Below are 27643 nucleotides of genomic sequence, written 5' to 3' on the forward strand. Positions count from 1 at the left end.
AACCCTTTCCAGACTACTGTATGCCTTTCAGGAGTCTGATTTGCATACCCTGAAGTTTCACCTCACTTAAAAACTACTTGCTTACAAAATCAGACATAAAAATACAAAAGTGTCACAGCACACTATTACTGAAAAATTGTTTACTTTCTCATGGTTGCCATATAATTATAAAATAAATCAATTGGAATATAAATATTGTACTTACCATTCACTGTATAGTATAGAGAGTAGTATAAACAAGTCATTGTCTGTATGAAATTTTAGTTTGTATTGACTTTGCTCGTGCTTTTTCTGTAGCGTGTTGTTAAACTAGGCAAATATCTAGATGAGTTGATGTACCCCCTGGAAAACCTTTAAGTACCCCGGGTTGAGAACCACTGTTCTAGATCTTGAGTGTCTTCTCAGCAAGTAGTGTGGAAAGAGTCACTTTATTCTCTGAATGTATTCAACCACATTGAAACAACAGAGCAAGAAAAAGGCAAACCTTTAAAAATGGGAACTAAGGGAACATTGGTCACATACACATAATTGCTACATCACACTTGACATACAAATGTTCCATGAAGCATTTTATTGTACCTCACATCGTAGTTCTGACTGAGAGGTTTGTATAGTATGTACCACTACAGCAGGTTTTGTCCTTGTAGTGCACTTTCATGTCAGTAATTTGCAAATGCTGCCATCTTTCAGAATGCAGCAGCATTAGTCTCAGCAGCAGCATGTTACCATTCCCTGTATTATCACGGCATTGGGAGCAGCTGCTCCTCATCTCTGCCTTATACTAGAAATGAACACTGGTTTCATGGGGTAGTCCCTGCACTTCCATGTTACATTTGCTTTGGGAGAGGGAGGAGGAGTACAGCACGGAGGCTTAGGACTCCAGGATAATGTTTTAAACACTCCTAAGCGATTTAGGGCCAGATTTTTACAGGTATTTAGGTATCTAAAGATGCAGATAGATTCCAGGGTACTTTTGAAAATCCCATCAGGCCTGTATCTGCATCTTTATGCACCTAATAACCTTTACAAATCTGACCCTTATGCATGTAATTTACTTTTTTCAAAAGGGGACGGAGGTTCCTAAATAACTTAGGAGCTTTTGAAAATTTAACTTACTGCCATTTGTATGTGGGAGAGTTCAGTCCCTGTTTCTGATGGTTATTTTCTGTTCATTAAAAGTTCTTAAAGGTCAAGTCACCTCTCAGTCTTCTTTTTGATAAACTAAACACATTGAGCTCTTTCAGTTTGTCATTGTAAGGCATTTTCTCCAGCCCTTGAATCATTTTTGTTGCCTTTTGTTGCACCTTCTCCAGTTTTTCAATTTCCCTTAAAGAATGCGAACACCAGACCTAGATTGCAGTGCTGATCTCACCAACGCTGTATACAGAGGTAAAATTGCCTCCCTACTTCCATGTTTATACATCCAAGCATTCCATTAGCCCTTTTTGCATAGCATCACCCTGGGAGCTCATGTTCAATTGTTCGTCCACTATAATCCCTAAACCCTTTTCAGTGTCACTGGTTTCCAGTCCCCCATCCTGTACATATAGGCTGCATTCTTTTCTTCATAGATATGTGTCCTTGCATTTGTCTGTATTAAAACACATTTTGTTGTAATGGGCCCACCTCACCACGCAATCCAGAATACTCAGTATGACTGCCCTGTCCTCCTTATTATTTACTATTACACCAGTCTGTGTGTCATCTGCAAATTCTATTGTCAGTGATTCTTGTTAATTGAATACAGTATCAGTTTTCCCATTACTTTGCCCAGGATTGATGTCAGGCTAACCGGCCTATAATTACCTGGGTCATCCCATTTGTCCTTTTTGGATCTTGACACAACACCATTATTCTTCTAGTCTTGTGGCATTTCCCTGGTTTTCCAATATTTATTACAAATTGACATCAGAGAGCCTGTGATCTCCTCAGTGGACTTTTTAGGATTCTTGGGTGCAAGTTTTCTGGGCCTGGTAACATAAAAATATTTATCTCTAGTAGATGCTGTTCAATATGCTTGACATATATTGCCATACTGCTGTCCGTCCCCAAGGTCCCCTGTGTTCACAATATTTTAAATTAGCCCTTCACTGCATATTAAGTCAAATACTCCTTCTGTGTCTGGATGGTGCTGAGGAGATGAAATTTCAGACAGTTCAGACACACTGCCATATGAAAATGACTACTTACCAAAGTTGGCCAGCAGTGATGCCTAATGTCTCCTCCCCTGCACCAATAGTAAGCACTGTTTGTATGTAGGTATGGGGACAAAGATATCCTGCATCTGAGGAATAGAGAAGTAAAGGACTGAGAGTGAATTAGTGAGAGAATGGGCTTGCCAGAGAGAGAGAGGGAGAGAAAGAGAGAGTGTTTGGGGGACCATGTATGAATGGGTTTGGCGAAGGTTTGGGGGAGAAAAGAGGGAGAGGGGCTGTATTGAAGACTGGGGATTAGAGCTGAGTGAAATTCTGAATTTCTGCCCCTGGGGGTAAATTCTGACATTTCAATATTTGTTTTCATCCCAAAACTGGACAAAAAGTTGAATTTTTGAAATTGTCTACAGAGCACAAATCCTGAAAAATTTCAATTCAGAAACATGGAAATGTTTCATTTTAACATTTTGGTTCAAAAAAACATTTAGGCAGTCCCAAAATAGAAATGTTTCTTGGAATGACCCAGAAGGCTTCCTTTCGAATCATGGCAACATTAAACTGTATTTCCCTACAGCCTATTTGGAGTTGTTGTTCGGACCCCATCTCTCCTATGGGCCCGGCTCTCTGGCTGAACTATATCTCCCAAAATATACCCAGAGCAATGTGACTCCCATGATGTACCACAAAGATGACACACATCATGGGAAAAGTAGTCCTTCCGGAGCTTGGCCAGAACTTCAACTGCCATAAGGCAATGTGCCAATAGGGAAATACAGTCTGGTTTTTTGAACTGATTCAAAATTAAACATTTTAAGACCAGAAAACCTAGGAGAAGATGAGTATGGAGACAATAAAAAAAAGGCAGGATTTTTGAGCAGGGAGAATTTTAATCAAAAGGGGGGTTTTAATACACAAAAAGTCAGCACTGGGAGAAAATGGGAAAGAGGTTACAGAGGAGTTAATATTTTTTTCTCCTAATGAAGGGTGGTCACCCTTTTCTCTTCCTGCCAAAACTATCCTAACCTCAGGTGAGACCATTCCCCTGCTCCACAACCCTATCAAAGGTCTCCTTATTTTTCACTTTGAAAATCTGGTAACCCTCTGTTCCATACCTCAGTGCTCTGGGGCGCCTTATTCCCGCTTCCCCAGTGCTGAGTAGTGATAGTGCAGGAGCGCTGTGATTTTAGTCACTACCGTTTGGAAAAACCTTTCGGCTCAGATTTTCAAACTGACCGTGTGACTTGGATGCCCAATTTCCATTAATTTCAACTATCAGCTTTATGGTTTTAGAAATCTGAACAAATATTCACACACTGTACCACAGTAACTCCCTTCTGTGAATGTACCTGAATAATCTTTTAAGGGCCCAGTCCACTGATCATTAAAGTTAAGTTGGATCAGGCTTTAAAACAACAAGGAGTCCGGTGGCACCTTAAAGACTAACAGATTTATTTGGGCATAAGCTATCATGCATCTGAAGAAGTGGATTTTTTTACCCATGATAGTGTATGCCCAAATAAATCTGTTAGTCTTTAAGGTGCCACCGGACTCCTTGTTGTTTTTGTGGATACAGACTAACACAGTTACCCCCTGATATCAGGCTCTAAGACAGCAAAAGATACCTACCTATATGGGACTCTAAATTAAAACATGGCAGGGCTGTTTGAAAAGAAATATATTTTGTGTGCTATGGAAAGTGTGCTGCAAAATATTGAGACAAAAGTTCCCAGCACAGTGAGTTTGCAGAGTCAGTCTAAATATCCTTATTTTTATTGCTGTATGGTACGTACCAAACTTAGAGATACTATCAAGGTTGGTGGAGGCCAGATTTCACTTACCTTTTTATTTCCTTGCAAAATCCATATTACTCCTGAAAAATTCAATATTTTAGTAGCTCAAGATTCATGAGCATATGCACAATAACAAATATGCATGCAAACAAAGAATTGTGAGGAAGCATATTTTAGTGTCTCACTCTCAAGGGGTGGTTATAAACAGTGAACTAGAAATATATGATAAAAAATCCCCAGCAACATCTATTTAGCATTATTTAAATACAGGTTTTATTATGCAGTTATCTAAATAAGTGAAGCTCACTCTGTTTTTATGTCCATTAAATAAGTTAACTGTAGACTGTTGCAGTAGGTCAGTAATTAAAAAGATCTTGGCATGGCGAGGTTGTCTGCATTGAAAATTTAATTTTTGGCACCACCAGTTGAGCTGGGAATCTCAATCATATAATTTTGCCTCACATTCCTGAATAACACTCCAATTGGCTCACTTCTCTTTCTGTATTAAACATTCTCTTGCATAAGGGAGAAAATAATAATAATGCGGACATAGGGTTAGACCCAGTGGACCTTTATCTTTGTCTCCAATTCCAAAGGCAGTCATCACGTAGCCTTCTAATGAAACGAGGAAAAGGTGTGAAATACACTGAAATTAGTGTTGTGGACCACCGCTTTCTGACTCTCCCCTCTTTTGGCTAAGAACATGCAGAGCAGGCTTGGCAAGTGATACCAACAGTTTTTCACCACCAGTAACAGAGGCAGACCATTGGTAGCCTCGAACCCATTCAATCTCATTTGATAGGAACTGCACTATTGCACCTCTTGAAGCAAAGGTCAGGCACAGATCCGCTCAACTCCTGCCTAGACTGTCTATGGATCCAGAAAGTGTGTTGTGAAGAGATCAGTAAATGAGGTGGGTGGTGGAATATCCTGCTCAAGTCATCAACAGAAAGATACCACAAGAGCAGGCAATGGTGACCCGTGGGGGGTGTGGTGGTCCCCAAAACGCTGCCGGGGGGAAGGGCACGGCCAGCAACCGGGGAGATGAATGGGGCAGGGCCAGAGCCTCTCTTCTTCCAGTTTCCTCCTCTGCCCACACTGCCCGGTGTGGCACGCAGCAGCTGCACTCTCCCAGGCAGCCTCTGCCCACACTGCTTGCAGCATCCCAGGCAGGCAGTGTGGCCAGAGGCTGCCTGGGAGAGAGCATTAGTGGCTCCACATGCCAGGGGGACTGAAGCAGAGCCCTCCTCCCCCCTCCCCCATCCCCCCACCTGGTAACGTGGGATAGGGAAGAGACGGGGAGAACCCGGGGCCCCCCCGGGATGGGGGTGGGGCAAGGACGATTCACATGGGGGGGTTATGTGGGGAGCGGCGCAGGGATGAGTCATGTGAGGGGGTCACATGGGGGGTGGGGACGAGTCACGTGGGGAGGTCACTTGCCCTCCCTTTAGCTGGTGCCCTCTTTCTGTGTTCACTGATGCAGCGCATAGTGTCGAACAGAGTTCAGCATGCCACCATCAGGAACTAAAGGGTGGAATTTGAATTCCTACACAGGGAGAAGATATGTGATACTAGAAGGCTTTTCATCTGGCCTGGGGAGAACCAAGGCCTGGAAGTTGAAGTGAACAAAGATAAAACTGAAATTAAGACATAAGCATTTAACAGTGACGGTAATAAACCATTGCAGCAGATTAACAAGGGATGTGGTCACTTGGACTCTTTACATCAAGACGGGATAGCTTTCCCAAGGAGATGCTCTAGTTCAACCTCAAGTTATTGGGCTAGATACAGGAATTTAGACTAAATGATCATAAATGCCCCTTCCGGCCCTAACATCTATAAATCACATCAAATATGGAGATATTTTACTAAGTAAATATTTTCAGACCAAGTCTAGTCTTCTATTCCACTAGAGCTTCACAAATAATAAAGTAACAGATAATTAGATTCCCTCTCATGTTTTAATTTACATGGAATTCCATGTGCAGGACAGAAAGAAAAATGAAGGCTGGTGTACTATCTTGGCATATAGGTAGGTCTCCATGCAGAATTACTCATCAAATAGGGCAGATTAACCAACCATTTGGTGAGCATGAACAATCATGATCCTGGGGTACTGCAGAGACTAATAAGATTTCAAAACTGTATGTATATATAAAATGTAAAACGACTAATTTTGTTGCAGTTTCTTAGGGTTTCCTTCATATGACCAGTTAATCATTTTGCACCTGCAGTGGCAAACCCTGGGAATGGCAAATTGTAGAGGCAGTTGGCCTTTTCAGGCATTAGTGTGTGTTTTGCCTGCATTGCTTATGCACATATTTAGGCCATGATTCAACAATATACTAAAGCTTGTGCTTAAAATTACTCATACATGATGAATTGAGTCATAATACTCAGTGGTAAATTTTCATTGAACTGTATGAATTAGCATGTGCTCCAAGCAACTGTTCATATACAATAATTTATCATGCATAAACTCTGAGAATTTACTCCTCTGTAAATTTGCTCCTCTGCATTATTAGTCTTTGTGGTTTATCTGGTTTGAAGATGAACTTTTGGGCCAAATGCTTGTGTGTTTACATCTGACACTCATAAAGTAACTGAAATTTGATAATATATTAGACTGAAATGCCATCTGTAATTTTCCTGGTGGCATTGAATGTAAACAAAATAGTCCTGGTATACTACATTCCTTTTTTGAACTTCCAGTGAAATAATGTTAAAAGATGTCTCAAATATACTGTATTAAAGAAAAGGAGGACTTGTGGCACTTTAGAAACTAACAAATTTATTTGAGCATAAGCTTTCGTGAGCTACACAAAAGCTTATGCTCAAATAAATTTGTTAGTCTCTAAGGTGCCACAAGTACTCCTGTTCTTTTTGCGGATACAGACTAACATGGTTGCTACTCTGAATACTGTATGAAGACATTTATGGCAACAACGTTTAAAAGGAATAATATTTTTTCTGAAGGTAACATGGTACTATACAAAGTGGGCTGTCAAACATGTCAACAGCTGTAGTAGAAAGGGATAACTTGTAAAAGCTTAGAGAAAGTACAGTAGTCATACTGTAGATTTTAAGGATGATGGGTTTAGAATCCTTTGTGTAGGTTTGATGCTGTAAAGTTTCAGAAAATATAAGACCTGTGTTAATGGCCATGATTCTGCTTGAAATGTTGCCTTTTAGTTACACTTACTGCTATCAACCCATTATTCACTGTAACCTGGAAATATAAAAAACATTCAAATGTAGGATACTTCTTGCACATACTATAAGTTTAAAAAGCATTGCATTCATGCTATATGATAAAGGAAATGCACAAGGGCTTAATCCAAAATCTATTCAAATGCAAGGAAAGACTCCCGTCGACTTCAGTGTGTTCTGGATCAGGTCCTTGTGCAGTTTTGTTATTTTTGTAATATAGGGAATGCAGATTCATGCTTTTCTTTGTTCTTTTTAAAGGAAACCTCTAGTTATATAAAACAAAGTGTAATCATTGCATCTTACTTAAATAGAATAAAGCAAGGAGGTATTAGAGGGCTTTCCCTTCACCGTCTCCCCTGGTTCTTGTCACGGAGACGGAAAGCGGAAGACCGGAAGTCCATAGTGCAGGCAATGAGATGTTTATTGTGGTTAGTTCCAAGCAAACATATCCATAGCTCTACATGCCAGCAGAGTCTGTTTCCTGGTGTTCCATTCCCAGCTCTGACACCACAGAGCCTTGCCCCGCGTCCCCTTTCCCAGCTGTGATGCTGTGGAGCCTTGGCTGTCTCCCCATTCCCACCTTCTCTTTCTTAGCAGGCCCAAATATACCTGCAATGCACACCCACAGTCCCATGCCTTACAATTTATGGTCATGTTCCATTTTGCGGGTCGTGAGTCTAAGGTCTTCGTCCCACCTCTTCTGCATCCCATGGGAGGGGTGAGGAGTGAGGTTGTGCTAGGTCAGGGACAGGCATTTCTTTGGCCTTTTTAGTGTTTTAACCCTCCCCCCATCTCCCTTTGCCCCTCCCAACTGGTTGCTTAACGTTGCCTTGAGATAGGGGTTGAGGCAATCTCCAGTAACACTTTAACTGCTTTTATCTGTTCCCATTATACTAGCAAACCCATCTGGCTAGGGAGAAGCAACACACACAGTGTCTTTGTTCACACATATTAGTATAAGATATAAGAGTATCAAAAGGTCAAACACAAAATTCTATCTCAGGCTGACAAATAAGCCTATATACTAATAGGAGGCAATTTGGTCTACTGGACTAAGCACAATGCTGGAAAAGAGGAACTCCTCAGTTCCTCTGTGTGGCCAATGTGAAATCATTCTCTCTGTTTCCCCATCTATAACAAGGGGTAATAATACTTACTACCACCACTACTTACCTCACTCCAGCTATTAATTCTAACGTGCTTTGAGAAAATAAAGAGGTGAATGTCTTTGTTATTAAATCACTAAACAAAATAATTAAACTGTCTAAATAGAATTAAAAAGAATAATTAGCAATTAAACAGGAAGCTGTTATCTAAAGTGTGGGAGTGATGGGAGTAGGTCTTTGAGAAGGCAGAACCCATTTGCATTCAAAGAAAAGCATGAACAGTGAAAACTATTGCAAAGTTCTGTTCAAGCTGTAATTCTCCATTCATGAAAAAGTTACTAAAACATTTTTAAATTAACTATTTACTTGTATTAAATGATAGAATGTATGATGGTAAAAGTCCTTTCTTTCCTGTATTATCAAATGAGTTTTGCATCTCTCTATCTTACTCTACAAGATCAGAAAGATGCTCCTGCTACAAAATATCTCTAAAATGGCAGCCTTGGTAGTGAGTCAATTGCCACCACTCACAGTTATGGAGACAATAAAACAGTTATGGATTTTAAAAAAATAATCTTTAATCTGTATTCATAGAGCCAAATGCTCCCCATAGATGTGTGTGTTCACATCTCATTGGAAGTCAAATCAGAATTATGTCTATGTATCAGAGCAGAATTTTTGACTCTTATTTCAGATATATGTATTTTACTAAGGTTTTATAGCTAATTATGGCAATTTTCCATTAAATACATTGCAAGGGTTGTTTGTCAAAAGAAGAAAATCAGGGGAAATGTAACCTGCAAAAAAATGGCATTTAGCTCAATTAATTCTTCCTCCTTTAAAATTATGACAACTGATCTCTTCAAGGGCAAAATATAGGCTTGATTCTCCAAATACTTATGTACATGCTTAACTTTATGTGTAAGTGTCCCCACTGAAGTCAATGAGACTACTCATAGTGTGTAAAGTCATGCATATTGTGAGTATTTGCAGAATCAGGGCCTATACACTCCAGTGAGGTCTGGGTGCAAGTCCTTAATCTGACGCAAACTTCCTTGTGTGACCTTTGGCACGTCACTTAGCATTTCCGTGCCTCATTTCTCATCTGTAAAATTCACAGTCATAACTGAGCTTCCCCATCTGGACACTCATCAAGGTGCTGTGGTTGGGTCCCAATACACAGGACCATGTACGTTGAGTTTCTTGTGTCAGAGTATGTTCCATCACTGTCTCTTTTTTTGGCCTTGCTGGCACACTTCCTGAGCATAGCTTCTGTCTCTTACCCCTTCATAGACATTGAACCTTGTGGTCCTGGTGCCCTAGACCCTCAGGACCAGTGCTTACTCCTCAAGACAACCCAGTAGCTTAAACACACCCAACCCAGAGCTTAAACACACCCTATCCCTATCCTGGAGTGCATTCTGGGTTATGGTTTACATCTCCAAGGACTTATGGTGGTTGAAGAACACAACACAAAGGCTTTGCTAAGGTTTTCAACTCAATTAATCTTCACTTTAGATAGCACAGCAGATATACAGATCTAGGTAAAAACAATAAAACATCTATATACCATTCCATGCCAATCATACACATTGTAAGGAGAGTGATCACTTTAGATAAGCTATTGCCAGCAGGAGAGTGGGGTGGGGGGAGGTATTTTTTCATGCTTTGTGTGTATAAAAGATCTTCTACACTTTCCACAGTATGCATCCGATGAAGTGAGCTGCAGCTCACGAAAGCTTATGCTCAGATAAATTGGTTAGTCTCTAAGGTGCCACAAGTACTCCTTTTCTTTTTTGCGAATACAGACTAACACGGCTGTTACTCTGAAATATATCTATAAACTTACAGTTCCCTTTGTTAGGTGATCAAAGATCCTCACCAGGTGATCTGTTTTTTAGTTACCAGCCCACCTGGGAAGAACCAGTTTTCTTGGTTTGGTCACCTTCTTTAGCATATCCATTGTATTGCCCAGGTAGACCTATTCAAATGTCAGTGAGTCTTAATAGTCTGTTCATCTAATCCAGATATACAGGTGCACTTCCCCTGTCTTCTTAGCACAATGAGTATGAAGCTAGAACACAATAAAGACTGTCATCATGATCCAGAGTGTTCACAAAATCAAACTGGAATTCATAAATTATACATAGACAGATTCCCCTAATCATCACATGAGGATAAGATTATGTCCCCACCTCATACATGTATTGTTCGGATAAATACACTAATTCATAAATCATCACAAAGCTATCAAATGCTATGATACTGGGGGCCATATAAGTACCTTGGATAAACTACTTGCAGGATTATGCCATATAGGTGAACTAACTGCATTTTAAGAGTTTCATACTCTGATACCCTTCACTGAATAAATATAGGAGTATGTCTCAAACCGTATGCATAAGGCAGAGCAGTGTATTGACAAGTTAGATTATTAATAAAGATGTAGCGGTACTGTATTGTCTCCATATTCAAATTGTCTGTGGAAAATTCAAATGACCTGCTTTATGCAGACACCAATCTGCTGAACTCTCACCAAGAATTAGGAACTGCAGAGGGGTTATCCAGTTTGCAATGAGTGTTTTAAAAGGTTTTTCCACGGGTTGTGCCATCATTAGGAATGTAAAAAACCAAAACAAATAACAGAAACAATATTTCTTTCTATGGATTTGGTGCTTATTGCTCATGCAGAAGCCAATCCTGAAGTCAGAAAATGAGTCATTGAGGAGAGTGGAAGCTGAGCAATTAGGTATGCGCCCCTCATGCTTTCAGGTCTGGCAGGTTTCTACTCAAAAAATCTTCAGTCAGTTGGCCTGCTCATTAGCATTGCATTAAAAATGTTGCAGAACAAAAAGAAAACCGTACAGCCCTTTAACAAAAAAAGTGGCGTAGTGAAACCAGTATGAGGCAAACATTCAAGGGAGTGACAGGAAGGGAATCTCCTGAAGATTCCTGAAGGTCCTACAGAGGGACCTAGACAAATTGGAGAATTGGGCCAAAAGAAATCTGATGAGGTTCAATAAGGATAAGTGCAGGGTCCTGCACTTAGGACGGAAGAACCCAATGCACAGCTACAGACTAGGGTCCGAATGGCTAGCAGCAGTTCTGCGGAAAAGGACCTAGGGGTGACAGTGGATGGGAAGCTGGATATGAGTCAGCAGTGTGCCCTTGTTGCTAAGAAGGCCAATGGCATTTTGGGCTGTATAAGTAGGGGCATAGCGAGCAGATCGAGGGACATGATCGTCCCCCTCTATTCGACATTGGTGAGGCCTCATCTGGAGTACTGTGTCCAGTTTTGGGCCCCACACTTCAAGAAGGATGTGGATAAATTGGAGAGAATCCAGTGAAGAGCAACAAAAATGATTAGGGGTCTGGAACACATGACTTATGAGGAGAGGCTGAGGGAACTGGGATTGTTTAGTCTGCAGAAGAGAAGAATGAGGGGGGATTTGATAGCTGCTTTCAGCTACCTGAGAGGTGGTTCCAGAGAGGATGGTTCTAGACTATTCTCAGTGGTAGAAGAGGACAGGACAAGGAGTAATGGTCTCAAGTTGCAGTGGGGGAGGTTTAGGTTGGATATTAGGAAAAACTTTTTCACTAGGAGGGTGGTGAAACACTGGAATGCGTTACCTAGGGAGGTGGTAGAATCTCCTTCCTTAGAAGTTTTTAAGGTCAGGCTTGACAAAGCCCTGGCTGGGATGATTTAATTAAGTATGGGTCCTGCTTTGAGCAGGGGGTTGGACTAGATGACCTCCTGAGGTCCCTTCCAACTCTGATATTCTATGGTTCTATGATTATATGAAAGACGTAGGGTAACATTTTCAAAAAAGCTTTTGTGACTTAGGGAGCTAAGTCTAATTTTCAAAAGTGACTCGGATGCTTTGGAAAAATTTATCCAGGATATTTAAAAAAGGTAGATGAGAATTTTAGTTGAACAGCTATAGGGAGTCCCATGAAAGATATAAAGAATATTTATGTTAGCACCATTTCTAATTATTTATAAACCTCTTAATACTCAAATATTTCAATACTTTTAATGTTTTAAACACATAAAATAACAAAAACATTTTTATGTATAAATATTCATTTGTAGCTTAAACCTTGATATGTCTGCCAGTTACTCTAGACATTAGTGACATAAAAACATAACATTTAACTGCTGCTTTTACACACTTTGGCTGTTAACACCCCCCAAGATTGCCAGTTATGGCAGAGTTGAAAATCTGGACCTCCAGCTACCAACCATTGCAATGTCCATGTGTTTCCTTCACTCGCCCTTGAGCGTACAGGGCTTGATTTTCCTTTGCCTTGTACTCTGACATACTGCCAAGTAGAGGAGCCTGAGATGAAGGTCCGTTACTATAAGAGAAAGGGAGTGGATGACAGGGCATTATCCATTAGGGCCTGTTATATTAATTTAGATGGAGCATATGGGCCCAAAGAGTCAAACATAACCCAGTCACTGTCCAACATTAAACAGTATGAAACAAGTGTTTGGTATACAGAAACCAAGGCCTGCTTAGTACCATGGCAAACACATCATCAACAATATTTTAAGCTTTTATAAAAGATACAAAAAAGAAGGGGAAACAAAAATGGTTAAAGCATTTGAAATGTAAAGTTTTAAATAAGGCTTTCATTTTAACCATATCCTATGTGTCCTTTTGCTGGAGAAAATCTTTAGAAAGGAAAAAAAAAAAGCCCTTGTCTGACAGTATTTTAGATGGTATTAAGGATGGTAATAGCTGTCCTTTGTGAGAAAGGAAGTTAGTTGAGATGGGCTGGAGCTGGTTTTGTTGCTATTATTGTTAAAGTCCGATCCTGTTTCCTAGAAGACAAAGCAAGACAAATACACACAAAAGGGGAGATAAAAGAATAGCAAAGATAGAAAATGCAGCTTCTGTCACCGGTGTTTAATTTCACTTGCAACCCCTCTGATGGAAAACCATAGTTCCATCACACAGAATTATTAGCCACTTCAAAACCTGGTAAATTTGTATGAGCATTGGGCTTTTAGAGCATTGCATTTAGCTGTCTCTTTCTGGCCTTCTGGTCACAGGCTTACCACAGTGTTGCAAAATATGCAGTCTTGGCTCTTATTTGGCAGAAGGAAGAAGGATATGAAAGAGAAGAAATGAGGCAGGGAAGGAAAAGAACACAGGAGAAGAGGTGTTTGACAAAGTCTCACATCTGAGGTGGTATTCAGGGTTTAATCAGAACTGGTGAAAGTAGCAATGTAATCTGGCTCCCTCTCTTTGGCATTGTCTGATCAGGACACCTTACAGGATTTGGATGATGAAGGACTGGGAACTACAATACCCACCTGCTGAAGTGAAAAAAACCGATTGACAGAGCCAGAAAAGTACCCAGAAGTCACCTGCTACAGGACAGGCCCAACAAAGACAATAACAGAATGCCACTAGCCGTCACCTTCAGCCCCCATCTAAAACCTCTCCAGCGCATCATCAAAGATCTACAACCTATCCTGAAAGACGATCCTGCACTCTCACAGATCTTGAGAGGCAGACCAGTCCTCATTTACAGATAGGCCCCCAACCTGAAGCAAATACTCACCAGCAACCACACACCGCACAACAAAAACACTAACCCAGGAACCTATCCTTGCAACAAAGCCCGATGCCAACTCTGTCCACATATCTATTCAAGTGACACCATCATAGGACCTAATCACATCAGCCATGTCATCAGGGCTCATTCACCTGCACATCTACCAATGTGATATGTGCCAGCAATGCCCCTGTCCCATGTACATTGGCCAAACCGGACAGTCTCTACACAAAAGAATAAATGGACACAAATCTGTTATCTGTCAGGAATCATAACTTTCTAAAACCATTAGGAGAACACTTCAACCTCTCTGGTCACTCAGTAACAGACTTAAAGGTGGCAATTTTGCATCAGAAAAGCTTCAAAAGCAGACTCCAACGAGAAACCGCTGAACTGGAATTAATTTGCAAACTAGATATCATTAGACTGGGAGCAGCTGGGTCATTACACAAATTGAATCTATTTCCCCATGTTAAATATCCTCACACCTTCTTGTCCACTGTCTGAAATGGGCCATCTTGATTATCATTACAAATTTTTTCCCTCCTGCGGGTAATAGCTCATCTTAATTAATTAGCCTCTTAGAGTTGGTATGGCAACTTCCACCTATTCATGTTCTCTGTATGTATATATATCTTCTTTCTATCCGTTCCATTCTATGCATCTGATGAAGTGAGCTGTAGCCCACAAAAGCTTCTGCTCAAATAAATTTGTTAGTCTCTAAGGTGCCACAAGTACTCCTGTTCTTTGTACACAGTGTGGGTGCTCTGGTATGGGTGTGGGCAGCCATGATGGTGAAGCTTTCTCCTTCCCCTTCTCTCCTCTTTCAGCCAGCCAGCATAGCAGGAGTCAGCTTTTCCCCACTGCTAATTTGTTTAAGGTGGGTGTTTTTAAGAACCCCAAAAGGGAGAGTTGGCGAAAATAGCCCCTTTCCTTATTATTTTGTTTACCCATTAGGCCTAATTTCCAGCACACCAATTTTTATTCATTTATTTATGATTCTACACTATTCTTGTTTACCAGCCTGATCATAACACAGTCCTTCTATTACTTACAAGTCCTTTTCGTGTGGGCTAATTTAGGGGGTTTTTTTGTTCTGTTTTTGGACTTTCACCCTTCAATTCTTTAGGTGGGACTGTACCAGACTTGTATCTTCTGCAGATCAGGCACAGAAGGGGACTTATAATGCACTCACCAGTGGGTTATATACTTCCTCTGATCAAAGGAAACTTGTCCAAAAAATCTAAGACCCATCAAATCCCAGAAGAGCCCCTGCTTATGTGTTGGTCAACATACCAGAGCTTGAACTGGGGACCTCCAGCGCTGAAAGCATAAGCTGCTACAACTGGAGCTATAGCTCTTTAGTTGAGAGCTGTAACAAATTCACATCCTCTGTGGACTCGGTTACACTTAATTTTAAACATATGAGGAGTCCCGTTCACTTCAGTGGAGCTACTCACATGTTTAAAATTAAGCCTGTGCATGAGTGTTTGCAGCTTTATGACTACTGTGAGCTTCTCTAAGGTAAATGAAATGCTTAAAAGCTAGTGCTCTAAGAAAGATCCTTTAAACAAAAAGAAGCTGAACTGCCATAGTATTGTATTAGAAAGACAAGGTAGGGGAGATAATATCTTTATTGGACCAAATTCTGTTTGTGAAAGAGACAAGCTTTTGAGCAAACACAGCATTCACCCACCTTATGTCTGATGTCCTGGGACAAAAGCGCCTACAAAAACACTGCAAACAATAGTCCTCTATTACAGTGGTGACATACCTTTTCTAACATTAAGACTGGGGAGTGGGATTTGTTCATTGCTCTGTTTATTGAAGAAAAAATAATGAAGCAAACAGACTTGGATACCTAATGTAAAATAAGCTTAATATGTTGAAGATGTTGTCTCAGAATAGTTTTCTGGGTGAAGATATGACCCCTGTAATGCAGTTACCATTATGATCTACTATACTTACCAAAAAGTACTTACCAAACAAGTTGAATGTTTCCTCAGAACTTTTTTAAAACTGCCCAATATTTCTCTGTTATGTTATGTATACATATATTGGAGTGTCACATTTCTTGGGCTGCTGATGGGCACCTGGATTATATGAACACTAAAAAATCCTCAGGGCACCCTGTCTACATAAGTCGGGGTGCCTCTGATAGTCCAACTGTGTTTGAAGGGGATGGAGCTGTTGGCCCCCACTACCCTAGTCTCAGATTCCCTAATCTCAAAAGGGGTAGAGGGTAATGGTACAGAACACCTCATGCCTAACTAGCTCACCTTGGGGCTTGCCAAACCTACCCTACCCACCAGAATCCCAGAGTCTGTTATCTCCTTGTAGGCATGGTGGGGATTGGTAAATGCCTTCCCTGAGGGTAGTTATCCTGAAGGCTTCCAGGAGTCTCTCTTGGGAGCCCCAGAGCTGCCCAGCAACTACCTGGAACGTCCTGCTTTTAGGTCGTTATTCACCCCTGACATGGTTGACAGGACTGGAGTGGGCAGGGCCAGCCTTGCCCCAGCAGCTCTTTAACCTGTTCATCAATGATATGGGGTTTATACACCACTTCCGGGGGAGACAGGCAATTAATATATATTGGAGACAACTTCCTGCCTTCCTCATTAGAATTTTAGGAGAGAAAATGATGACATTGCTGAACTGAAACCAGAAAGCTAATTTGCATCACTATCTTGTTTTAAAAACAGAGAGCTGCAAAGTGTATGCAAGTGCTATAAAAGGCTCTTTTATTTATTTAGTTGGTAACTAACAGAAAACCTTCATGAGATCTTTGTTCTTTATGGAATGTTTCTGCATATTGTGCTCCCTGATATGTATTCCCTTCTACATGTTCTATATTGTGAATTACTAAACTGTCCCAATTGTCTCTTCCCAAAAGTGATCTTTCATTTTTGTAAGTCTAAATCCTAAATTTTATATTTTTTGTAAACAACAAAGATAACATAATAATAAAAATTTGTTTTGATTATGACTCTGCAAGTACAAAAGAAAGTGTTTAGAATAACAGAAACTAAAATTCTGTTTTAAGCTTCACTCTGGGAAGGCAGCCTCTGAACAGCATTAGGACATTACAAAGTACATTACAACTGAAAGAAGCACAATGACATCAAACACGCTAATGCTATATGAGTGAATCACCGAAAGTATTAACTCATTGCATAAGGAAGCTTCTTTAGCTCATGTCACCTCAGCCCTTTTGCACTGAATCATTCTCTCTAAAAAGTGTAAACTCTGAGAAATTTGAAAGAATGGACAGAATTATAAGAATTGATTTTGTGCCTTACTTGCCACCTCCTGTTTTCTGAATAACAAGAAAAAGCTCTTCCCCCATTTCTGCTGTGAGTTACATGATCGCTGATTAATTTTGCATGTTTCATAGAATTGTGCTCCAAGAAATAACTATTACATTAAATTCTGAGCTGAATATTGATGTGGCATTAGCAGCCTTTACAAATAAAGCTAGGGGTTTAGATGACATGGCAAGCTAGGCTGGGTCATAGCACTCTAAGCCTTTTAGCACTGTGTATGGTCAAGTCAAATGTATTCATTTCTAATGAAATAACTGGCTCAAAAGCTTGGAGGGGTTTTTACTGGATAAAAATAAATGAGCACAGCCTCTTAAAGCCAGAAAGATCTAGTTTAAATCCTGTGAAAGAAAATTAGAAATAACCTGCTAGAGGGATCAAAAGATGTTTGGGAATTGTAGCCACAGTTAACAATGAACTTTATGATCTTAGGTTTCAGAGGAACAGCCGTGTTAGTCTGTATTAGCGCACCAGAGAAGGCAAGTTTGGAGTCATTGCATTTTAAGAGATAAGAAAAATTAAATTCATCTGTATGAATATGTTTGCTGTGAGAACATGTTTAGTACGAGTATTATCACCACTAGTATGCATCAGCTGTGGGCAGCCAATCAACGAAGCCTACACAGAGTATGCAAACGTTATATTAAACACAAACAGATGCATTAAAAGAACACTATAAATGTTGAAAAGCCTTGCACTCAAAAATTAGGGAATGCCATAATTACAGTTACCTGTGCAACCATAATGCAACACACTTGTACATATGCATTATGGTAGAGTCTTCAATTATGTTATTTTTACGCAGGAGCCCTGACCAAGTCAGTGCACAGGATGGATAGTGCTCACTTACTCTAGCCCCATGCCTTATTTACTGCATACTTTTCAAACCCTGCTCTAAAGACAGAATTATTAATTTCCTCATGGGCTTCTCTATGGTACTCATCACTCCAGTATCTGAGTGCGTCACAAAAGATTTATTTTCACAACAATCCTGCAAGGTGAGTGGGTGTTGCTATCCCCATTTAACAGATAGGGAGCCAAGGCATAGAATAATTAAGTCAAAAGTATCCAGTAATTTTGGATGCCCAATATGAGACATCTAGCACCTGATTTTCAGGGCACAGATCCCAAGACTTTTGTTGCAGCTGTGAGTGTTCAGCACTTCTGCAAATCAGAATCCAGGGTCTCAGATTGGGCACCCAGAAAATGAGGAATATATAGTTAGTGATCACCTGTGAAAGGTTTGATTTAAGTGTTTTTTCATAGAGTTTTAGGCCTAAGGGGACAATTGGATCATCTAGTCTAACCTCCTATATATTAGAGGCCATTATGTTTCACTCATTCACCCCTGTATTGAACTCAGTAACTCTTGTGTTGACTACTAACTTGTGTTCAGCTAAAGCATATGTTTCAGAAAGGTATCCAGTCTTGATATGAAGTTCCCTTGGGAGTTTGTTCCAATGGTTAACCACTCTCACTCCCTCACTGTTAAATTCAAATTTATCATTTGAATTTGTCTGGCTTCAGCTTCCAGCCATTGGTTCTTCTTATGCTTTTCTCCACTAGATTAAAGAGCCCTTTAACAGGTGTTGTTCTCCTCCTGAAGGTATTTATACATTTTAATCAAGTTACCTCTCAGTCTTCTTTTTGGTAAACTAAACAGATTGAGCTCTTTGTCTCTCACTGTAAAGCATTTTCCCCAGCTTTTGAATAATTTTTGTGGTTCTTTTCTGCACCCTTTCCAATTTTTCAACGTTTTTAAAATGTGGACACCAGAACTGCACACTGTATTCCAGTATCAATCTCACCAGTGCCATATACAGAGGTGAAAACACAGTCCAGCTCCTACTCACTACTCCCCTGTTTGTACATCCAAGAACCACATTAGTTCTTTTTGCCACAGCATTGCATCGGGAAGTCATGTTCAGTTGTTTGTCCACTATGATCCCTAAATCCTCTTTTTAGAGTCACTGCTTTCCAGAACACAGCCCCCATTCTGTAGGTATGGCCTGCATTTTTTTGTTCATAAATATATGGCCTTGTATTTCTCAGTATTTTGTTGGAAAAAGACCAGTTTACCATGTAATCCAAAATACTCTGGATGCCTGCTCTGTGCATCTTATTATTTACCATTCCACCTGTCAGGGTTACTGCCCCACTCTGAAGTACAGATGTGGGGACCCGCATGAAAGACCCCCTAAGCTTATTTCTCCCAGCTTAGGTTAAAAAATTCTCCAAGGCACAAATCCTTCCTTGTCTTTGGATGGGTACTGCTGCCACCACCATGTAAATTAGACAGATTAAGGAAAAGGAGCACTTGGTGTTCCTGTTTCCCTAAAATATCCCCCCAAGTCCCTTCACCCCCTTTCCTGGGAAGGCTTGAGAATAATCTACCAACCAAATAGGTAAACCAGGTGAGCACAGACCAGACCCTTGGGTTTTTAGGAGACTAAAAACAAATCAGATTCTTAAAAAACAGAACTTTATTATAAAGAAAAAAGTAAAGAAGCACCTCTGTAAAATCAGGATAGAAGGTAACTTTACAGGATAATCAGATTCAAAACACAGAGGATTCCACTATAGGCAAAACTTTAAAGTTACAAAATACAGGGATAATTTTAGCACAGGGAAAATTCACAAGCTAAAACAAAAGATAACCTAATGCACTTTGCCTTGTTTACTTACACTTTTGTAATATCAGAGACTAGCTTCAGGATTGTTTGGAGGAGATGGATTTCCCTGACCTGGTGCCTCTCTGCCTCCCGAGAGAACACACACAAAAAACACAAAACAAAAACCTTGCCCCACAGATTTGAAAGTATCTTCTCCCCTTATTGGTCATTTTGGTCAGGTGCCAACCAGGTTATCTGAGCTTCTTAACCCTTTACAGGTAAAGGAGGGATTTTATGCTACCCTTAGCTGTATGTTTATGACACCACCATTTACATGTCCTCTGCAAATTCTATCATCGTTCTTTGTTGATTGAATACAATATCAGTTTTTCTATTATTTCACCCAGGATTGATGTCATGCCAACCAGCTTGTAACTATCAGGGTCATGCCCTGTCCTCTCCAACCTCTCCTTGTGCCAGTCCTGTCTCTTCCCTACCCCAGGCTCATCATCTTAGTCCCATTCTCCTCACCTAACCAGTTACAAAAATCGCTCTCTACAATTGACCAACTGCAGAATGGTTATCAAAGAAAATTCAAGAGTCTGGATTAATTAAAAATAAAAGCAGAAAATTAAAAAGAAAATGCATTTTGCTGGTTAGAGAGAATTTTACAAGATGAACTGGCATCTTTAAAATAAATCTTGTATGTGCAGTATTTATATTTTGCTGTTGAAATAAGGGTAGGAGGGCAAAGACCCCATTGTGACTATCAGATATATTTGAACAAATTTAATTCATCTTTGTCAATGATTTTGACTTCGAGATGTCTGATTCTTGTACTTCTGCTGTTATAAATTTTATGTGTACATTAAGATAGTTAGTGGGATATGTTCATACTTTAAGAAAGCTTTTTTTTTTAAATCAGGTTGGAATGTCATTTATACAAATAGGAGAAATTTTGTTTTCAAGGCATTTATTAATGTCCTCAGACATTAATAAATTAATGAAGGTAAGAAAAAAAGGTTCTGACTTGTAAGAGATTTCCTTAAAATTTGACATTATCAAGTATTAATATATTCCTGTTTTTATTGATCTAATTGTGATGCCTTGAACATTATATTAACATCCGGGAGTTTGTTAATGAGCATTTTGGATAAGCTCTATACTCTTCTGGAATACTAAACTAAGGAGAGGGAGTTCATTATCTTCACTGAGAAATGGAAATGTGTTTCTAATGTAAGAAATTAATCAATTGTAGAGAGCGATTTTTGTCTGGGATTTTTAAAAAAATGATAAACAACATGTTAAAAGATTAAATTTTACGTGACTCCCTGCCGCTCACCCTTTTTTATCCATTTTAGTAAAAACCCTCACAGAGCAAATGAAAATTTTGCTGGCATGCTTTTGGAAGAATCCTTTTGTTTTCATTTAAGGAAAATGAATATGTTCCTGTCTTTTCTTGCTATAGGCAGATTAAGAACAGGACATGGAGATTTGAGGGTTATATGGGGATGGTGTTTACTTGTGAATAGCTTGAATTAAGCTTTAAAGAAAAAGATCTAATTTATACAGTTCTAGGTAAAGCATTTTCTTTCAGAAAGTCAAAAGCAAGTGAAAAGAGAATTATGATGAGAGTTCCAACCTAATCTTAATTTATAACTAAGTGCAGCATAACTGTAGTGGCTGTTACTAGGACCAGGTATCATATATGAAATCTGAAATTGACAAAGTGTGTGTGTGTATCTAATGGGCTATGAAGTCAACTGATGTAGGTTTTTGGATCAGGTCTCGCTCATGAATAGTAGGTTAGACATTAACAGTCTGATAAGGAGTGAAAGCTGAGTTTCAGTTTTTGCTGCTGGAAACCCTAAGCTGGCATTAGTGGTATTTGGCTACCCAGTGATAACCTATTGCAGACTTGTTTTTCCTAAATTCTGTTGAATAAACTACATCCACAATCCTCTTTTCCTGACAGTTGTATCATGGAATGTTTGCATTCACTTTAGTTATATTTTCTTCCTAATTTAAGACCACGTCTAGAACTAAATTTTATAACATATAAATTTTACTAATTGGAATCCCTTCTAGAAACAGATATTATAATGTTGTGACACATAACAGCACTGGTAACAGTCTGAGTTTTATTTACTGGATGTGACCATCTGATATGGGTCAGTGTTCCAAGAGGTTAATAGCCTTGTCAAACGAGCGGGGTCAGTATCCACTGACCTTGTTGGTAGCTTGTCCTGTCTTTTGGCATTCCACCCTTATATCTTTCTCCCAGAGATTTTTATTCTTAATTACATGGGAGACACCACACAGAATTTGAAGTCATGTTTATATATATATATATATATATATATATATATATATATATATATATATAGGTTAAGCACGGTAATTTACAGAACACCATGCCAGATTATAACAAGAGAAGCCTATTTATTTACATACAGTCACATATTCTACAGTTTTGCTGTGAATAGTGAAGAAATTCAGAGTTTAGCAAATTAATCTTCATACCTAACTCCATAAAAGATGTCCATCTCATCTGAGTGAGGGGTTTACAATCTTTAGTTTGGGATTTATCACATATTTAGGTCTATCTTATTACAGATCATTTCCATATTTATTCAAACTGTCTCTTCTGGATCAGCAGAATAATAATCCCCTGAAAGTAATAACTGGATTTTAATAGGAAACGTGAAGTACAGATATTCACTTTGGTTCAACATTTATTAGTAATATCACAATTCAGTTTCACTGAATTTATAACTAGAGAGCCAATGAAAATGTTTATTAGTACCAACAAACACTGTAAGTAATGAATGTTTTAGACTGTTATAAAGAATCTCCTTAGTACAGCTCTTGCATATAAAACAAAAGTCATGAACAATGAGCTGCTCGATATGCCCTATTTTAGTTCAGTGCTTAATATAAAAGATGCATAACCTGGTAAAGAAATGTTATGAGGCTTAATTGTTGATATTTCTAAAGTACTTTGACTCTGAAAGGAATGGAGATGTAACATCTATGTATGAGTGTGCATGTAACATGAGCAATTATTTATAATTACTGCTGGGAGGAGAGGCTGTAAAGCAAAGACTTGAGTTTGGCTGGGAGATGGTACCAACAAGTAGAATAGCGCAAGAACCAGGAAACTAAGATGTGGGGTCAGTTTGAATTGGAAATGAGAACCAGGCAAGAATGAAGAACATCACCTGAGACTGGGAAAGTAGGAAAGTGAGAGACTTTGGTTCAGCCAGAGAAAGTAAAAGGATGAGTGCACCGTTACTTTTCTCACAAACTACAATATAAATGGCAGCTATGTTCACAACAGTAACTGCCAACAAGAGATATAAATGCAGCCACTTCCATTTGCAGACAGATTTTGGTTTTAAGATTCTAAAATAGAGGTAATAGTATTACATTAAAAATATTCCTTCAACCTCTGAGAGGGTCTTTTTAACCTTTTGAATAAAAGGTACACCAAACCTACACTTTCCAAGATCATGTAATTTCTTTAATTTCTGGTCAAAGACATTTTGGATTCCAGAGTAAATGTTTTGATTGGTATTATTATATTTTGCCAAGTGACTTCAAAACCAGTGCAAATCCTGGGAGAAGCTGACCATCTACAACTTCCACTGACTTCATGGTGAAACCAAATATTCTGTTACCCTACTTTTGAACCCTTATCTAGTCCATTTTTATGTCCATTCAAAATCATTTGTGTGGGTCTTCAAAGTTTGGTTACATTCTTTCCAACATCTCTCCTTGCCTCATACCTGAAAGCTTTATTTTATGCATAGCATGTTGTTTGCCTTCATGCTCGTAAAATTTTCAGCTAACTTAGTTTGACTGAAGGTCTGAATTAGTTGACACTTCTAATCCAGGACTCATGATTTGTTTCACCTTGATCTTTTAGCTTGGGGCAAGTTGACATTGACACTCAACCTGCTGGTCTGAAAAATTTCCACATGTTTTCAATATCCATGTTGTCTAGTAGTTCTACTCAAACTGTAGCTTTCAGTCTACAAGCAAATTCATCATTTCAGAATTATGTAAGGAATGGTCACCTGCAAATCAGACTAGATTCCTTGACTTTTCCACGGTTAATTAAATCCAGTCTGTCATGACAAATTTGTCCCAACAGTAAATTGTCATTATTAGTAACAATATGTCTTGTTTGTCTTTCTCGCCCATAATTCCAATAAAAATCATGTGGTTGTTTAGAGGGAGATTATGAAAACAGTAAAGGTCAGCAGTAGAGCTAGTCAGAAATTTTCTGATGGAACATTTTTCCATCAGCAAATGTCAATTCATGAAAATCAAATCTTCTGTAGGAATGACATGATTTTGACAAAATGCCAATGGAAACCAGGCAGGTTAACAACATAATCCTGCCTGATATTGGAAATCTGCTTGCTTTGGTGGCAGCTCACCCATCTGGGCCCTTGGCAGCCCAGGCTTCCAGCTCCTTGACCCCAGCTCCCAAGTTCCCAATGTCATGGGTCCTTGGAAGCCTGGGCTTCCAGGGTCCATGGCTTCCCATCAGCCTACCAGGTGGAGGGGTTCCAGAGTGCCCAGGCTGCCCAGCTCCCTGCCTGGCAGACTGCTGGAACTCTGGGCACCTCAGGGAGCTTTGAAAGTAATGTCATTTTCAAAATGTTTGAGCATAAGCTTTCATGAGCTACAGCTCACCAGTGAGCTGTAGCTCACGAAAGCTTATGCTCAAATAAATTGGTTAGTCTCTAAGGTGCCACAAGTACTCCTTTTCTTTTTGCGAATACAGACTAACACGGCTGTTACTCTGAAACCTGTCAAAATTTTCAAAATGAACATTTGAAATTCCCATTTTTCATGAAATTTTGAAATTTCATGTTTTCAAATTCCAATTTTCCATGGATTGGGAATTCCAGTTTCTAACCAGTTCTAATCAGAAGCCATTCCTGCTACATGAATCTGTAGTAAGCCAACACCCCCAGACCAGCATCCTTTTTATTGTTATTTTTACTGCTCTATAGGTAAGCATAATGCTTTCTTCTTTTTATGTACACTTCCAGTCCCATCTCGTAGATACACTCCACTCATATTGTGTCGTCAGGGTCCCATGGGTAGACTAAGAAAATTACCAAAGAAAAGTTAGAAACAAGAGAGAAAAATAACTTTTTTCAAAAGATGCCATTCCATTATAATTGCTCCTAAAATGAGCATCTCTTAAAATCACTGATGCCTCTCAGAAAACTCTGGGAAGAATGTTGTATTAGATTGAGTTATTCTTATGTAGCATATATTTTGAGGGGTATTTCCACTTTTTATATTAAATACGTCAAACTTCAGTGGAACTACTTATGATTAAGGGTACAATTTTGTCACGGAGGTTGCAGAAGTCACAGAATCCGTGACTTCCACAGACCTCCGTGACTTCAGCCCACGGTGGCTGGGAGCTGCAGAGACAGTGGGGACCCCCTCAAACTCTGAGCTGCCACAGGCGGAGGGGGGACCCTGCAGCTCCTGGCCGCTGCAGGCGGCGGAGAGACCTTGCAACTCCCTGGAGCTCTGAGACCCCCTGGGTGACGGGGGCCCCTGGTGCTTCAAGCCAGGGCCCCCACAGCTGCCCAGCCACTGCGGTGGTGTGCGGAACCTACCCATTTTGTCACACATACCATTTTGTCACACATATTTTTAGTAAAAGTCACAGACAGGCCACAGGCAATAAAGAAAAATTCATGGAAGCCCATGACCTGTCTGTGACTTTTACTAAAATATGTGTGACAAAATCTTAGTCTTACTTAGGATAATAAATACTATCTGTTCGCAGGAGCAGGCCTTAGAAAGAGAGAACTTGTATGAAAAGCCTAACTCCTCAGTCCTGCAAGGATTTAGGCACATGCTTACCTTTATGCACTGTGTTAAGTTTGAACTATTCCCAATGTGTAAGGTAATATACATTGAAAATCCTTGCAAGATCAAGTTGATAGTGTATAAAAGACATATTGGACTGCTTTAACAGTGCAGATTACATGGGTGTAAATAAATGAAAAAGTATTACAAGATGTTACGTGTGTAGCTAAGGTTGCAAAAAAGTTTTTTTTTGTTTGTTTTTGTTTTTTTTAAATAGTACATGACCATGTAACTAAAGACAGTATTGAAACGCATAGGCACACGAGAGTAGGCACAAGGTGGTGTGTGCAAGCATAAGTTTGGCATTTCCTGACTTTTGAGTGCTGAACCATGCGGTTTTGACTTCCTCCTAACATAGGGCCTGATTGTGCCATCAATTAATATTAATGGATATCTATGCTTAAAAATGAATGGTACAATATAGTTCAACTTTTTAGATGGAATTAATGTATGTACTTTGTGTTATGAGTGCAAAAGAGTGCTACATTCCTTGTGCACTTTAAACTCCCTTTGGAGTCAGTAGAGCTACACTGATTTATACCATCAGAGGAGCTGGTGCAGTATTGGGAATTCAAGGAAGTTTTAATTATTTTAATTCTTTCATACAAGAAAGATAAAAATAGATGGGGTCAGTATAAAATATATGTGCCCTGTAAAGAAAATGTCACTTTAGCAAGTAATTTATTAGTAGAGTTTTACACAATAAAGGGACAGGCCTTAAGTGTTTTATTGCTAGTACTTCATAATAAAGTAGTTATATAGATACTATAGTCATGAATTACTAGAGGTGACATTTGATTTATTGGGTATATATATATTCTTTCTATAAAATCTATTTTATCTTTCTTCAAAGCCTATATTTAATAAATCAGATATTTAATATTTATTCCTTGACAAGGAAATTAACTGTATATCCTAGAGTTCACAAGTTCCAATGTATTACAGTATTCTTAACACTATGAAGTGCAATGTCTTTGATTTTTCCCCAGCTGGTATTCTTTTGTGTATACCAGCATTGCAATTCATAGTAGTAAAAGCATCAATCTTCTAACTCTCTGACACCATAGTTCCTCTAATTCTGCATAAGCACTAAACACAAACAAAAAAAATGCAGTTTAAGAAGCCCTCAGAGACAATTCAACAAGATTTTGCATTTCCCAGGGCCAAATCAGCTATTAAAAACTTAATTTAAGACACTGATTCCGGACACCACCATTAGAATGGTAAATCTACTGTCTGTGACTTAAATAAAGTGTCAATCACCGATTAAGTCTACACAGAGAGAGAGAGAGCTCCATTCTAGCTGACTCTCTGGCAAGCTATGCTTATTAAAGTTCATCTTTGTGTTTGATTTTAGTGTTGACAGGAAACTGGAGCATCTTTGGATTCAGAGATGGAAAATGAAGAGAGGTTTTGGTGGGTGGAGTTTTAGCTGCATAGATGAAAACTTGGCAAACAGAAAACACTGGCTGAGCAGTGTGATTATACAACTCAGGTTGAATGAATACAAGTGGAACAAAACATTTTAAGACAAATTCCCCAAACTGTGGGCCAGATTCTGTCTCATTTCTGGCCTGTTTGTGACACCTGAGTGGCAGAAAGGAGCTGGGACCTTGCCACATCTGAACAGTTGATATTCCTTGTAACCTCTAAAGCCAGTGAAGCCAGCTCCTATGCCTCCTGCCCCTCTTCCATTCTATTGTAGGGGACATGTCAGAGGTGTAACAGGGCTGAGAGGAGGTGAGGTGAAATTCAGCTCCATTCTACCAATTCACAGTTATTCTGGTGTCTCCAGGTATACCTTCACTGAAGAGTTAACCCAGGTGGTACTGCCACTACAAGTTTCTCTTCCTCTCCTGACATGAGGATGAAGCAAGCTACCAAGAAGGAAGCCACTTGGGGAGACATGGGTTTTAAACCAGAATTTTGGACAGAATGATAAAGGGAAGCAAGACTGAGACTGGGTATTTTGGTCAT

The 27643-nt window shown here is 39.4% G+C and overlaps 1 protein-coding gene across 5 annotated transcripts in view; it reads left to right on the forward strand.

The window, feature by feature from the left end:
- The window catches only part of NKAIN2 (sodium/potassium transporting ATPase interacting 2), a 779150-nt gene that overhangs the window by 613608 nt on the left and 137899 nt on the right, over positions 1 to 27643 (forward strand). The gene's annotated exons all lie outside the window — the stretch shown is intronic.

Source organism: Caretta caretta, chromosome 3, assembly GCF_965140235.1.
Source record: "Caretta caretta isolate rCarCar2 chromosome 3, rCarCar1.hap1, whole genome shotgun sequence".
Lineage (NCBI taxonomy): Eukaryota > Metazoa > Chordata > Testudines > Cheloniidae > Caretta > Caretta caretta.